We start from the raw sequence: 15,407 nt of genomic DNA, 5'->3' as shown, positions 1-15,407 counted from the left end.
TTTTTTTTTTTTTTAATGTTCTGTAGTTATATATGGACAAAATGCCTTAACTTTATTTGTTTATTTTTATGTGGTACTAAGGATCAAACTTAGTGCCTCACACGTGCTAGGCAAGCATTCTCCCACTGAGTAACAGCCCCAGCCCCAAGAACTAGCTTTTGAGTCTCATCACAAGTTCAAGGCCTGCCTGGGCAGCTCAGCGATACCTGCTGAAAAGGGTGAGGATGACATCTAATTCATAAGGTTGCTACAAAGACTGAGTTAATAAATGTAAAATAACTTACTGAGTTCCTGATACCACCTATATAATGGTTTAATTATTATAACTACTAGCCCCTCATTTTCCAAAAGAATTCTAAGAAAGGCATTACCAAAATTGAAGGCAGCCAAAATCAGTAACATCACAAATACGTTCAGCTGCCCCCTTTGTAGTTGGGAATCACCCATGAAGAACAGTGATAGCACCCTTTGGAATGGTGAAGAATTTAAACTACTAGTTGAGTCACACTAGTTTCTCAGATGAACACCAGTTCCAGGTTTCATGTTTTTACCTTCCTTATAAAGAGATAATAAGGCAGAGAAAATATCCTATCATCTAATGTTCTTCCTCCCTGCCTGCCCCCTATTATATTAAGAAGAATAATGGGCACGTGGTAAAGGTACTGCATAAATACCAACTGCACAAAATAAATCAAAAGGCTATATAAGCACCAAGGTAGGAAGGTAGAAATAGAACTAAAAATGATAGATTTCACACATATAATTACTCCCTTTCCTCCAATATCCTTATAGTCTATAAACATTCTTATTTAGAGATCCAAAACCGTGGCTTAAAGAAGTAGTGTGATACAGATAAAACATAATGGACTGAAAGTGAAGAGTATAGAATTTTAGTCTTGGCTTTGCCATAGTTCAGCTAGCTATATATGGCTTTGAGGAATAAAATTACATAGTTGCTCTGGCCCTGAATTTCTAATAGGTGAAAAAAAACCAAACTAGATAATCTTGGTTCAATTCTAAGCTTACAGAGTACAATTAAATACGAATAACTAAATTGGATTGCACCTAAATCAAAGTCTTTTACCTGTTATGATATGTAGACATCATCATAAAAGAATAAAATCAATAAAAATCTTTAGAATCACTTTAATTAATTATAAAGTAGTCCAGCCTAGGCAAGAAAAAAATTCGACTCTTTGTTAAACACATAAAGAACAACACTCAAACTTGCTACCTCTATGCCTAAATCACTCCCGCATACAATTTTTTGTTGTTGTTTTGATGTACGGGGAATTGAACCAGGAGCAGTCAGTCTACTTCTTAGTCATATCCCCAACCCTTGTGTGTATTTTTTTGTTGTTGTTATATTTCGAAATAAGGTATCGCTGAGCTGCCCAGGCAGGCCTTGAACTTGTGATCCTCTTGCCTCCCAAGTAGCTGGGATTATATGCATGCACCACCATGCTCAACTCACAAATTTTAATATCTGGAACATTTTACTAATACATAGCAACTCATTTAACTTAAGTGAATACAATATCAAATACTTTTTAAAATTTTTTTCTAGTTGTTGATAGACCTTTATTTCATTTATTTATATGTCGTGCTGAAAATTGAACCCAGTGCCAAGCAAGCGCACTACCGCTGAGCCCCAGCCCCAGCCTCCAACATCAAATCTTACACAGTAAGTAAAAAAGGTTAATAGTGGGCTGGGGTTGTAGCTCAGCAATAGAGTGCTCACCAAGCACATGTGGGGCCCTGGGTTCAATCCTCAGCACCACATACAGATAAACAAAATGAAGGTATTGTGTCTACCTACAACTAAAAAAACATAAAAATAAAAACAAAACAGGGCCATAGTTGTCTAACTCAAGTATAAACTTATTCCAGTAACCTTTATGAATTTTAAAATTTAGCAATTTGCTATTCTGCACATGTGAAATAATCTCAACATAAAAACTTTATAACATTTTTTGTCTGAAATATAAAGAAAGTAAAACTGAATTACATATTATGATGGCAGTGATCTTCCTGTGGACAGGGATGGGAGTATACTGACCTGATAATTGGCAGTCGTACTTCAGTCCTCAAGTATAAACTCTTATGGTTTTCCTCAATTAAAATTTGGAAAAAAATGACAAATATATTTAGAATGCCATCAGCATGGTGGAAAAGTGTCCAATGCTGCAAAACAATAAGAAATTTATTATCCATGTGACCATACTATAAACAATCTGTAAATCTCACTAAAGTCAACCGTCATTATAGGATGGACAGCTGTAGGTTGACACTGACAAAGAAGAAAACAGTCAATTCTTCAAGTTGAAACTGAATAATATGAAAAATGAAAAAAAAAATCAGGAATCTGACTTCCCTTTTGTAACTGTAATTAGGGAAGGTAGGGGCTTTTGAAATCTTTTTTACTTTAAGATGTCTAGTGCCACTGTAAGGATAAGCTTCTGAATATCACAGACTTTCTGAATTGACAAAAGTCTATTTGTTTGAATCACCATGACTTATGAATAATGAACTCAGAAAAATATAATTACAACTGAAATATTTAATCTGTCAAATTCAGTGAGGAAAATTCTCATCTCTTCTAAACAACCCGTGACCATCTCCTTTGTCTATAAGGCTGATTATATATCTCTACCTTCTACTTTTCCCATTTTTGTCCAAATATTAAATGTTGAATTATATGCAATTTTAGTTATATTTTCCTAGCTGTATTATACCCAGCAAACTGAAAAAAAAAAAAAAGTGGAGGAATAGGAGTATAGCTCAATGGTAAAGTGTGTGCTTACCATGTGCAAGGTCCTGGGTTCAATGCCCAGAACTAAAAGAAAAAACAAATTAAAATGAAAAAAAGACAGACTTTAAATTTGTTAAATAAAATGTAATTTAGTTTTGTGTTTTAAGGCACCAAGTTTGAAAGCCTCTTTGAACTGCTGAAATCTAAAAGTCACATGGGTAGTGTCAAGGGAAAACTACAACAGTAAATTTTTGGTTGTTTCATTTAACCAAGAATCAGTCATTAAACTATGAGCTCTGTGTGGTGGCACATGCCTATAATCCCAGCAACTCAGGAAGCTAAGGCACGAAAACCACAACCTCAAGGCCAGCTTCAGCAACTTAGTGAGACCCCCATCTCAAAGAAAAAAAAAAAAGGGCTGGGGATGTAGCTCAGTGGTAAAGAGCCGCTGGGTTCAATTCCCAGTATCAAAAACAAACAAAAGAACTAATTATGAATCTCTCAATTTAGGAGAAATAGTGTGGGTTTATTGTGTGGTCAAGAATATAGAACCAACTACATGTAGGCAAATCATTGAATAAGCTAATCCAGCAATTTCTACCCAACAGTTTTGGGCAGACTTGTGGCCCAAAATTTTCAGAAAAAGGCTGTTTCTAACCCCATATTCATTATCAGAAATATGACTGCCAGATTTTTGGCATGCCACTTTGTATACAGACTCATTTCCCTACTTATTTTCTAAAAGAGCTGTTACTTGTCATTGTCATCATTCATTAAGTGACTTTGAAAGACAAGATCATTCCAACCAGATGCTCAGCTCATTCTTTCCATTAGATTTTCTCCTTGACACAACTTTCCTTAGAGTTTACATACAGATATTTCTGTCTAAGGAATGATACAGTCTATAAATTTGAAATAAAAACCACTTGTGGACAAGTTGTCTGAATATTATCATCCTTTGTGGTATGGCCAGCTTTAGAGTTTCTCAATAAAAACACACACATAAATATATACAATAAGAAAGGATAAAGGTGTATATATTTCAATGTCCTTGAAAAATAAGACAATTTAAAGGCTAAGTAAGAAACATTTTTATGATGCCAATATGTGATTTCACATCAGCTTGCCCAGCACACCATTCAGTCTATTCACAGTATTCACAGCTACTTCCCATCAAGTTAGATCCAACAGCCAGGACAACCTGAGTCTTTTTCTAGATGAACTTCCACGTGCCAGCATTCAAAAGAGTTATGGACACGAAGAAGAGCACACACACAATAACTCCCTAAGTGCAATTCTGCTTTTGCCTAAGAATTATGTTGCTGTGGCTCGGGCTCTTCTCATTTCTTTCTGACCTTTACCCTTCTCTAGATAATACCTGAGCGCATACAGAAATTGGGTGGCAGAAAATGAAACACCCCAAACAGCTTCTATAGCTATGTGAGCAAAGGGGCAGGGCAGGGCAGGGCAGGGCAGGGTGGAGTACAAGTAAAATGTTTGTCTGTCTAGTATCTGGGTGTGAGTATGTCTTTGTGTGGAAATGAAAGATTTATTTCTTTCCAAGTAGTAGATGATATAGTACATGAAAGAGGGAAAACAACAAAAATGCCTCAAAAAAAAAAAAATCTAAAGACACATTAAAAAAAATCAACTCAGCTAGTAATTTTTAAAATCAGTTATTTAACTTAGTAGATCAGTAAAATTTCTATTTTATACTTATATCAAATTTAAGCAACTTATACTTGGGCTACAATGGACTCAATACTAAATCTAAATATGGACAAAAATGCACTGCTATTTTTAAAAATGCATCCAAAGCACCATTTTTTTTAAAAAAATTTGTTATTGTACATTCATACATGCACTCAATAAAAATAGTGTAATTTAATCAATTTCATTCCCCAGTACCTCCCCTTCCCTTCCCTGATTCCCTTCTTCTATTCTACTAGTCTCTCTTTTTAAAAAAATTTTGTTCTAATTAGTCATATATGACAGAAGAAGCATTTTGACACATTGCACACAAATGGAGGCAAAGCATCTCTTATCATGAGGTAGAAAGTGTTAATCTGTTACCTGAACTATCTCAAAAAGACTTAAGATTCCCTACCCTCTGGCACTTCTGGCTTTCAGGAGTTAATTATGCATTTGGGGTAAGAGAGTAGTAGAACACTCTAAACAGTCTCTCTCATTCTTTTTTATTTTTCTAGTGCTAAGGATTGAACAGGGACACTTTACCACTGAGTTACATTCTCAGCTATTATTATTATTATTATTTTAATTTTGTGAAAGGGTACTGCTAAATTGCCCAGGATGGCCTCAAAAACTTGTGATCAAAACTTGTGATCTTCTTGCTTCAGCCCCTCCCTGCCCACCCCGTCCCCCAACACACCCTGTAGCTGGGCTTATCAGCTCCTCTCATTTCTATTTTAGGATCAGGCTAAGGAAGAAAAACATGTCAATATACTGTAAGAAAGTAATTTTATGACTAGGAAAGTATATCTCTTGTACACATGTTAAAGAAAACTGTTCTTGCTTTATTTACAAAAGTTCTAAAATTAGGTATAAAAACCAATTTCATTTTATTGAATTCTATATTAAGCAATTATAAACTACTTTATTACCATCATCTCAAAACAAGTTTCTCTCAATTGAAAGTAAAAGACATTGATAGACTATTTGGATCCCTATAATATATGTATTAATGGGCTAAATTGTTCCCCTTCACCCCAGTTCACATGTTGAAGTCGTAATTCTTAGTACCTCAAAATGTGACTGAATTTGGAGACAGAGTATTTAAAGAGGTAATTAAGTTAAAATGAGGTCATTACAGTGGTGCCTAATCCAACATGACTGGTATCTGTATAACAGGAAATTTGGATTCAGACGGGTCAGGGTAAGACAATGTGAAGAAACAGAAAGACAATCTTCTGTAAGCAAAGGATTAGTTTTAGACTTTTAGACTCCAGAATTGTGAGAAAATAAATTACTGGTTTTTAAGTCACTCAGTCTGTGGCACTCTTACTGTAGCCAAACAAAATAATTCAACTTGTTAACCATTTTCTTTCTTTCTTTTTTTCAGTACTAGGGATTAAACCCAGTGGTACTTAACCACTGAGCTATATCCCTAGGCCTTTTTATTTTGAGATAGAGTCTTAGTAAGTTGCTGAGGCCGGCAGTCTTCCTGCCTCAGCCTCTAGAATAGCCAGGATTAGAGTCGTGTGCCACTTACTATTTTTAAACACTATTTGAACAACTCTAAGCCTTCTCCTAAGTATGAGAGTCCATGACATGCTATTTCTCAGAAGCCTTGCCTTGGTCTTATCAATCTGCTTTGTTTTAGCTACATTAGAGATAGCATTCTATAAAACAGAATGGCTCAGGAACATTTTTAGAGACTGTGAATTTTAAGATCCTTTGAGGAATGATGCTTTGAGTTATCCTGAAATGTAATAATACAAATAGTGCACTTAGAAAGAAATTACAGTGGTGCTAAGAGATCAAGATGCTTATTTATTCAATACTGTCAAGATATTTTGAAGTAGTCTCAAGAGACCAGCTCTGCAGTTAAACTCTTCAAGGTCAACATTTATAACATTACAGTATTCTATTAAAATACATAGTATTCTATTTAAAGCAGATTCTAGGATACCAGGCTTTATAGATTTATGCTTACTACAGAAATGAATAATGCTAACATAATCACCACCACCTCAGGATTCTATAGCATAGTTTTTGCCAAAGAACTCAAGCAATAATAGTAATAATGGAAAAAAAATACACATTTATTGAGCTAAACATTAATGTGTACCAGACAGTGTTCCAATTACTTGATGTATTACCTAATTCAATCCTCACAATCACCTTAGGTGATAGATACTGTAATTTTAACAAATCCATCATCATCACTATCATCCCCATTTAACAGATGGCAAATTGAGACATAGAGGCTAAGTAGCCTACTCAAGGTCTCATAGCTAGTACATGGCAAAAATGGGATAAAACCAGGTAATTTGACTGCTGAGTCTTCCTGGTACTGACTGCTACCTGGTAACCACTGTTCACATCTGAGTTCATTTTATCTGACTATGAAATGGTGTGGTAAAACAACCTCGGCTAAAATATGATTCACAAAGCTGGAAGGGATCTCAGAAATAACCTCAGCACTCTCATTTTACAGATGAGTACTGAGTACGTAAGTATAGTTAAATTTAACAAAGTCTAGCACTCATGTGTTTTTAAGATCTATTCTAATTCACTTTCTGGTACACCAGGGCAGGTATCAGTTGTTATTTTGTTCAGTTCTAAGATTCATGCATAATCTGTACAAGTATGCATGCATCTGTCTCTTCCTCTTTTTGTATCTCTTATGTGTTGCCAGCAAGATTTACACATACACACACACACACACACACACATGAAAAGTAGGAAGTAGCCATATGCCCATAAACAAACATTCAAACATCTCTCCCTTCATATGAGGACATTAGCACAAAGCATTAAAAACAGGTCTGTCTACCTGGATATCTGTTTACACCCTTTCAAGTGTTCTTACTGCGATAAGACCAAACCAGAATAACTACATTAGTTAAGCTACTGGAATGGATGTTAATGAAAACAAATAATAGTTTTACATTATTACATTTTTTTCATTCAAAATTTAAGACAAAGATATATATCTTAACATCAGAATATTATCAGAAGTTTGAACTTTTTCAACATCTGTTAGTTGGTTTTATTTAGCTTAAATTATAACTTGATTTCAACCCAATTTGTTTGAAAATTTATATCATCTATTGGTCCCTTATATTTTTGCTTTTCTGAAATAAAGTCACTTCAAGGGAACAATAACATATAGACTGATTTTATTTTCAGTAAAATGATTCACAGACCATAATTCTAGAGGAAGCCTGGAATGCAAAAATCCTTCATTTGAACAAGACAGTCATTGGCTCCTCTAGGATTCCAAAATAGAAACTCCATAGAGGTATGGAGGATTAACTGTAAACAGTTAAGGTTTGTCTATTTTGGCTATGTTCATAACCTGATCCTCCCCAAACTGGAAAAAACAAAACAAACAAACAAAAAACTTCACACAAGACTCTGACAGAAGTATTAACTGGTGATGTTGTTTGCAAATTACTGGAAAAAAAAATTTAACAATTGGTATCCACTGACTATTAACAACAAACCTAGTAATTATTTTTGCTCCAGGGTTCTTCAGGGACAGTATTTTGTAGGGGAAAGAGTATGTTATAGAGGAAAGTGCCTGGATTTTGGGTCCTACAGAGGTTATTTTGTATCTTAGCTCTGTCATTTCAGTTCCTTGACCCATTTTGAGCTCTACTGGTTCATCTATAAAATGGGGATAACAACACATACTCTAATAGGAGTTAAGGATTTAAATAAGTTAGTGACTGGCCAATCTCTCATTTCTCATACCTGAAGATCATTCATTTGATTTCATCTTTAAGGGTAATGAAGTTTTCCCTTTTTCCAATGGAGCACCATTGTCTATCATTCATGAGCCTAATTTAAAAATCAAAACAAATTTACTCCTGACTTGGGCTGATCTGTTTCAAGGGAGGAGATGGCCTGGCTAGGGAAAGTCTCTTTTGAGATATGTTCTACACATGTTCAGGCCAATGACATCTGCACACTACTTGGATAAAGGAAAGGACATTCTTCTGCCTAGATTAGCTTTTTATGCCCTTAGTAATATAAGTGAAAAGCATCCTTTGCTTCCACTGAATTTTTATAGCTTTTAATCAAGTTACAATTTTAACTTGAAATGACTAAGAAGTGGGTTTTCTAAAAATATCAGAGCTATTTTTACATTAAATGCAGAATGCATATGTATCTACATTCTAATACATCCATTCATCTGGTTCCATACCTGTTTTCTGTCTCATAAGACTGAACTTTTCTGGACAACTGTTGTGACTATTCAACTTGTAGAAACTTAGCACCCTATAGTCTTTGTTTTAAAGGGATACTCAAAAAAACAAATAAACAAAACAAACAAACATTGATTGGAAAGAAACGTACATTACTTGAAATCCCAGTCCACAAATGGACTTTATCTTTTAGGAAAGGAGCAGCTGCTAAACATTTGTAGTCAGGTAACTATGATAATGAAAGCATAGTTTTAGGAAGGCTGAGGCTTAAGGTACACAGCTGACTTGACTGAAGAAAAACAGTTGGTAGAAAAATTTAACAGCACAGAAATGAGGCAAAAACATGTGAACTAGAATGGTAGTGGCAATATGGAAAAGTGATATCAAAATGATACCAGACATACTATAAAGAAATAATTCACTTTTAGTAACTTGGTGACTGATTCCATTTAGAAAGCTTAAGAGGGGAAATAATTCCAGATCAGCTGAGGTTTTGAGACTGGGTAGCTAGATGTATGTCATTAACAGAAACGAGGATGTTAAAAAAGGAACTGGTTTTAGGGGGAAATGATGACTGTGACGTGAGACATGCTGAATGAGAAGTTATTAGATCTCCAAGAGGAACATGTAGAGAATTAGCTAGTGTGGTGTGTCAGGGGCTTAAAAGTGAAGAAGCCTTTGGAGATGGAGCCTTTTAAGAAAATTTATCCTGTGTCCTCAATTTAAGGAAAACATTGTTTGTATCTTTAAATATTTTTTTAAAATATTTTTATTTTTTAGTTGTTTTTTCAGGTCGACACAATATTTTTATTTTATTTTTATGTGGTGCTAACGATCAAACCCAGTGCCTCATGCATGCTAGGTGAGCACTCTACCACTAAGCCATAGCCCCAACCCTTAAAAATATTTTTGGTTGAAGATGGACACAATATTTTTACTTATTAATTGAATTTTATGTGGTGCTGAGGATCAAACACAGTTCCTCAAGAGGGCTAGGCAAGTGCTTCACCACTGAGCTACAACCCCAGTGTAAAGGTCCATTTGTATTTGTTCCTTTAACTATTAAGCCAGCTAAGAACTAGACAGGTTCTACTGTTCCTACAGCACCTGCCGTAACAGAAAGGACTTGTTAGCAGAAAGCAAGCAATGGGCACCCCCCAAAAAAACGTTAGTGCTTCTTTTTCCTTCACACCCATCTGTTCTTTTTCATCCTTCTCTCCTTTATGACTTATAATTCTTACCTCTTGCTAAAACAATTCATCCTGTCCCCCCTTTGTTTTTTCCTGGCTTGTCACTTTTCTATGATGGTAGACTGCCAGAGCACACTCCAACCTACCTCTCCCAGCAGTTCTGCAACAAAGAATCTGCAACAAAGGAGCAAGATGCTCCTAAGGCTCAGGGTGAGTCATCTTTTTTGTCTGTAAGCTCCATCATCTTGTGCTCCTCTATTTTCCTTTCTACTTTCTATTAAACTCATTAACAATTATGGGATATAGTCTTTAAACTCAATAACAATTAAGGATTATATTCTTTGTGGCTCCAGAAGTCAGTAATTCATTCAACAGCAAAGGACACATTTAGATTGGAAACTTTGGTGTTATACCTGAAAACATACAGTTTGGAAATACCTGTCAGGGAGGAACTATATAATTTGTTTACTTCATCGCCTGCTTTATAATCCTGTTCAACTCACAAACTCCCACCCTTACTATCCCCCACCTTCACACTTAACCTACCTGTCCATATTTTCTTCTTATCCCAGCCTTGGTTGTTCCTATACTCACTCCTTACTTTTTTTTTTTGTAATTTTTATGTGGTGCTGAGGATCGAACCCAGTGCCCTGTGCATGCCAGGCAAGCGCGCTACCACTTGAGCCACATCCCAGCCCAGCACTCCTTACTTTTGAAGAAGCAAGAGAGATGGTCTTCAAAAATAAGGCAAAAATTACTTTATATCAACATAACCATTGAAAATCCCTTACATCTCACAGAACATACAACTCCACACAGTAATCACAGTACCTACAAAAGCCATTTATCTGACATTCAGAATGGTGCCATTAAACCGTTAAGAGTTTAGAATAGAGCAACTGATAATTCACAAAGATGACAACGGATGGTTTAATCCCTTGCCTTTCTTCTTCCTTGAGTCAAAAAAATTCCAGAAAGATAATGTGCATGATAAAATTACACACACACACACACACATACACATGCACAAAAGCATGCACACTCCAAGACAGATAGACACATAGATCCTTGGTTCAGGTGTCTGACATCATGACATACACAAGCTTTACTTCTCTACTTAAGAATCCTAACTATATACTGATAGATTCAAAAATTAAAAACTATAATCAAACACTACTTTGTCACCTTTGCTAAAACATTAAAGGAGTAATAGAATATTTTATATTAATTCTTTAACTCACATGCCAAGTGCTAACAATAAGAGTAATAATAATATCTTTTAATTATTGAATACTTCCTATCTGTGGGCCCCTTGCTTTGTCTCTCTGTCTCTCTCTCTCTGTCTCTCTCTCTCTCTCTCTCTCACTCACTCACACACACACACACACACACACAATCTCATAGCTGAGGAAACTGAGGTAAAGTGAAGAGAAACTGAGGTAAAGCAGAAGAAAAACTCTGCTTTTACTCCAGGTTACACATGAAACTGTAGCAAAGCTGGGATTAGAAGGCCAATTTGCCTTTAAAGTTGTGCCATACCCTTTAAAGTTGTGCCACACACACACACATTCTATGGCCTCACAATTAAAAGGCCATTTTCTCACTGAAATGGTTTGAAGTGAAACTTGGAAGATTTGATTTTTAATTATTAGCTGAAAAAATTCAGGAATTAGTGGTCTTAACAGTCTGACAACCTCCTCCTAGTGCCAACCACCACAGACTCTGGACAGATTTCCTCTAGAAATAAACTACTAGTATGGGCATAATATTCCCACCATGACTATAGTTAGGGACCCAAAAGTGTTCTGTGCCCCTACTTTTTATATGTGTGTGTATTTGTGTGTGTGTGTGTGTGTGTGTGTGTGTGTATTCCCCCCGACCCCCCAGGGATTGAATCCAGGGGGAATTAACCACTTAGCCACATCCCCAGCCCTTTTTATTTTTTATTTTGAGACAGGATCTTGCTAAGTTGCTTAGGGCCTCACTAAATTGCTGAGGCTGGCTTCGAACTTGCAATTCTCCTGCCTCAGCCTCCTAAGCTGCTGGGATTACAGGTGTGTGTCACAGCTCCCAGCCCTATTAATATATTTAGTGCTAGTTTAAAAGTACAAAATCAGATTGCAGAATCATTCATAACCCACTTGAATCAAAGTGTGAAATATGATATATCAAGAAACATGTAATGTTTTGAACAACCAACAATAAAAAATTTAAAAAAAAAAGTACAAAATCAGGGTTAGGGATGTAGTTTAGTGATAGAATGCTTGTATACCAGGTATGAGAGCCTGAGTTCAACACTCAGCACACCAAAAACAAAATAAAACAAAAAAAAACCTAAGAACCCACTTTTAAAAATTCCAGAGTAGAACAGTAATATGTCAAAACCAAACACTCAGAAACTATTCTTAAACAAAAATTAGCAAACATTCCCTAGTGTGCTCTCCTAAATTCACTTCACTCCCATCAGGTCAGATTCTTAAAAATACAGGATCCTAAAATGACACTACTGATTATATTCCTAAGTGTAGTTCATCTTTCATGATGGCAAAGTTCTATTATCTAACCAGTAAATTTTATAGGAAATTCAGTGTTTTAGAGTCATTTAAGATAATACAGTTTTGTAAGATAGAGAAAATCAAGTTAAATCTATACAAAAAGTAGACTGTTTATACTAATAAGATGTACCATATTTTATTAGTGCATTATCTTTCCAGTCCATTCTAAAGTGACAGCTTTAAACTAAATTCAACAAACACTTGTTAAGTCATACATGGGGTATTGTGAAAGGTACAAAGATGTAAAAAAAATACTATATACCCTCGAAGAATTTATAATTTAATGAGACTACATTAGACATCTACATAAAAATCCTCTATATACAATGCTTTTCTTCATCTAACATGAACAAAAAGATGTTGAAAAAGTTAGAGGAAAGATTTCCAAGACCCAAAGGTGAATAAAACAGGTCTTGTTTATTGTGCCAAATAATCAAAGAACCCTATTTACTTTTTTCTCTGTTATTAAGGCCCTGGCAATCACCATTACTTTGGTATCCTTAACTCTCTTACCTTAGTTTATTTTTTGTTCTCTGCTCATGTAATAAGATACATCTTTTGGGGATTTCCTGTTCTGCGTTTAGTTTTTTCTGCTGCTATTGCTGAGGGCCCATGTCTTACCCTCCTACTGCAGTAAACTTTGTGTTTGCTGGAGAGACCCTCCACAGTTTCTTCTTTGTGTTTTCCTGGAGATCTGGAAACAATCACTGAGTAGATCTGTGAGCCATGAGCATGGCTCTGAAACGCTGGAACCTAACTATTAAAAAATAATCACCTTGGGGCTGTGGCTCAGTGGTAGAGCGCTCACCTGGTGCGTGCAAGGCCCTGGGTTCAATCCTCAGCACCACATATAAATAAATAAATAAATAAAGTTAAAAAAAAACAATCACCTTCAGCAAGTCTACCTTCAGAAGTCTTATCAGGAAGGTAAGACAACAGCCATTACAATAACTCTCTGTGATTCCAACTCCTTGCCTCTCATTGCTATCAACTATGGCTACAGGTAATAGTAGTGAGATGGACTTGAGAATAAAACAGAAGAAACAATGCTAAAAATATGGTAAATTTTGATATAATGGATAGTGCTGGCCACAGATGATTACTGGAGATTAATACTGGTTAAAAATCATCAATACCATGCACCTGCTGAAATGAAGGCCAGGGGCTTCTCCAATGTAAAAATTCTTATGAGCACACTACAGAAACACTTTTTTCTAGAGTTTATTTTTATCTCTGAGACTTAAAAATTGCTCTTATTTTCATACTCTAAATTTTGGTATATGATACCAGCATTGTAAAACCAATTAACATTGTATATGTATTAGTTTCCTCTGGGGATAAAAACTCAATATAAGAGGGGCTACAGAGTAATCAAAGGCCACAGGACCAGATTAATCATAAACCCAGCCAACTGAACCTGAATTTTCTTCAAACACTTCCTGCCTTTTGTTTCAAACTGCAGTACACCTCCAAGGTTAACTGCAGTCTCCCTGAGCAACAGACCAACCCACCCCAACTGGGAGATACTGATCCGTAATGGAATGTTATTTACTTATCTATACTGTTTCACTTAAAAATAGGCTGTTATTCATTGACTGTCAAACAATATACACTGCATTCCTACCCACACAAGGCCAACTCTGCAGATACCCAACACACCCACCTCACTGTGAAATGTAAGAGGAGGGTTTTTCATCAAGTTTCCAGGGAAGAAATCGAGTGGAAAGCAAAAATGAAAACCAACTGAAACCTAAAAATCCCTTAAAAGCTGGGTTCTCCCCAAAGTAATACAGAGTAAAGGGAAGGTACAAAGGGGGAAGGACAGGAGGTACTTTACTATTTCCCTCCTTCTTCCAGAGTCTTAAAAAAAGTCCCAAAGATGGGCAGCTCTGCATTCTCTGCAGTAGACCAGACCATCCTAGGGGCTGCAGGAGGAAAGGCAAGCATCAGAAAATGGGGGATGGGAACAATTTAAGAGGGGAAAGGCCGCTTCGTCTGTGAAGCTGGCTGTCTGGGTCGTCTTTGATGTGTGCTTCGCCCCATCCCTCTTCTTTTCGGAAAATACTGATATTATCCTACGATGAAAACTAGCACCGGTTCCACCCCTGCGAGCAGGGACAGGTGGAAGGAGGGATGCCTGGCCTCCTGGGGGGGGTACAAAATGGGGCTGGGGGAGCAGCCTAGAGAATGGGAATCTGTGAGTCCTCCGCCAAGGCTGATGCGCGCGGGGCGAGAAGGGGCTTTAAACGAGGGGTGTCAAGGGGGAAGCCCCTTCTGTGGAGTTGGAAACTGACCAAGGACAATAAGTCCTGCGAGGACCCTCGAAGGATGAGGAGCCGCCTCCTCAGGGAATACCGAGAGGTGGAGGAGACGGCCCCGCCCCCTCAGGGGACGGGCCCAGCGGCAGTTGGGGCCGTGGCGAGAGGCCACCAGGGCGTCTATCCTTGCTCTTCTTCTGAGAACCCGGCCTCCCAGCCACCGCCAAGCCCAAGCACCAGCAGTTCCTACCTTTCCGCGGCGCCGGGGGATCCACTCCCAGCCGCCTCCGCCACCGGCTCCCCATCCACAGCCTTCCGAAGCCCCGCCCCTTCAACCGCCGGCCGGGGCACTGGCGTTCACCGGGACCAATCGCCGCCTCGCTTCTACAACGCTAGTCCCAATCCGCGCTGGCCGGAGGAGGGGCTTCTCCAATGTCATTCAAGCTCCTCCCGGGGCCCCAAGATCCCTTTTGTTTGGGGAGAGCCAAACTGGGATTGAGCTCGCGTCACTTCCGGGAGGAAGCGATCTCCTCCGGCCGGGGCTGGAGGGTGGGCTCGAGGGTGGGCTAGCGCCCTTCCCGGGCCGGGTTCTGCAACTTTCAACGTTCTGTGCGGTTACTGGGCTGGGCCGTGGCGAGGGTCTCGTGTTTTACCCCAATTGTATGGTATGGGAAGTTTAGGAATGGCGGGCTTCTGGTGACCTAAAGGGATTTTATCCAAAATGTTAGTAAATGAAGTGTTTTGGTGTCTATTTTAGA

At 37.5% G+C, this 15,407-nt stretch overlaps 1 protein-coding gene across 2 annotated transcripts in view; it reads right to left on the bottom strand.

Annotated features, from left to right (window-relative positions):
* The window catches only part of Cttnbp2nl (CTTNBP2 N-terminal like), a 56,091-nt gene extending 41,061 nt beyond the window's left edge, over positions 1–15,030 (bottom strand). For both annotated transcript variants that reach the window (XM_015502182.2, XM_048814522.1), the window contains exons 1-2: positions 14,900–15,030; positions 2,060–2,184 (exon numbers count right to left, since the gene is read on the bottom strand). The gene's annotated coding sequence lies outside the window, so the exon portion shown is untranslated. The remainder of the gene's footprint in view (positions 1–2,059; positions 2,185–14,899) is intronic.
* Between the last annotated feature and the right edge of the window lie 377 nt (positions 15,031–15,407).

This window comes from Marmota marmota, unplaced genomic scaffold (assembly GCF_001458135.2).
Source record: "Marmota marmota marmota unplaced genomic scaffold, marMar, whole genome shotgun sequence".
Classification (NCBI taxonomy): domain Eukaryota; kingdom Metazoa; phylum Chordata; class Mammalia; order Rodentia; family Sciuridae; genus Marmota; species Marmota marmota.
This window is presented reverse-complemented; position numbering and strand designations above follow the sequence as displayed.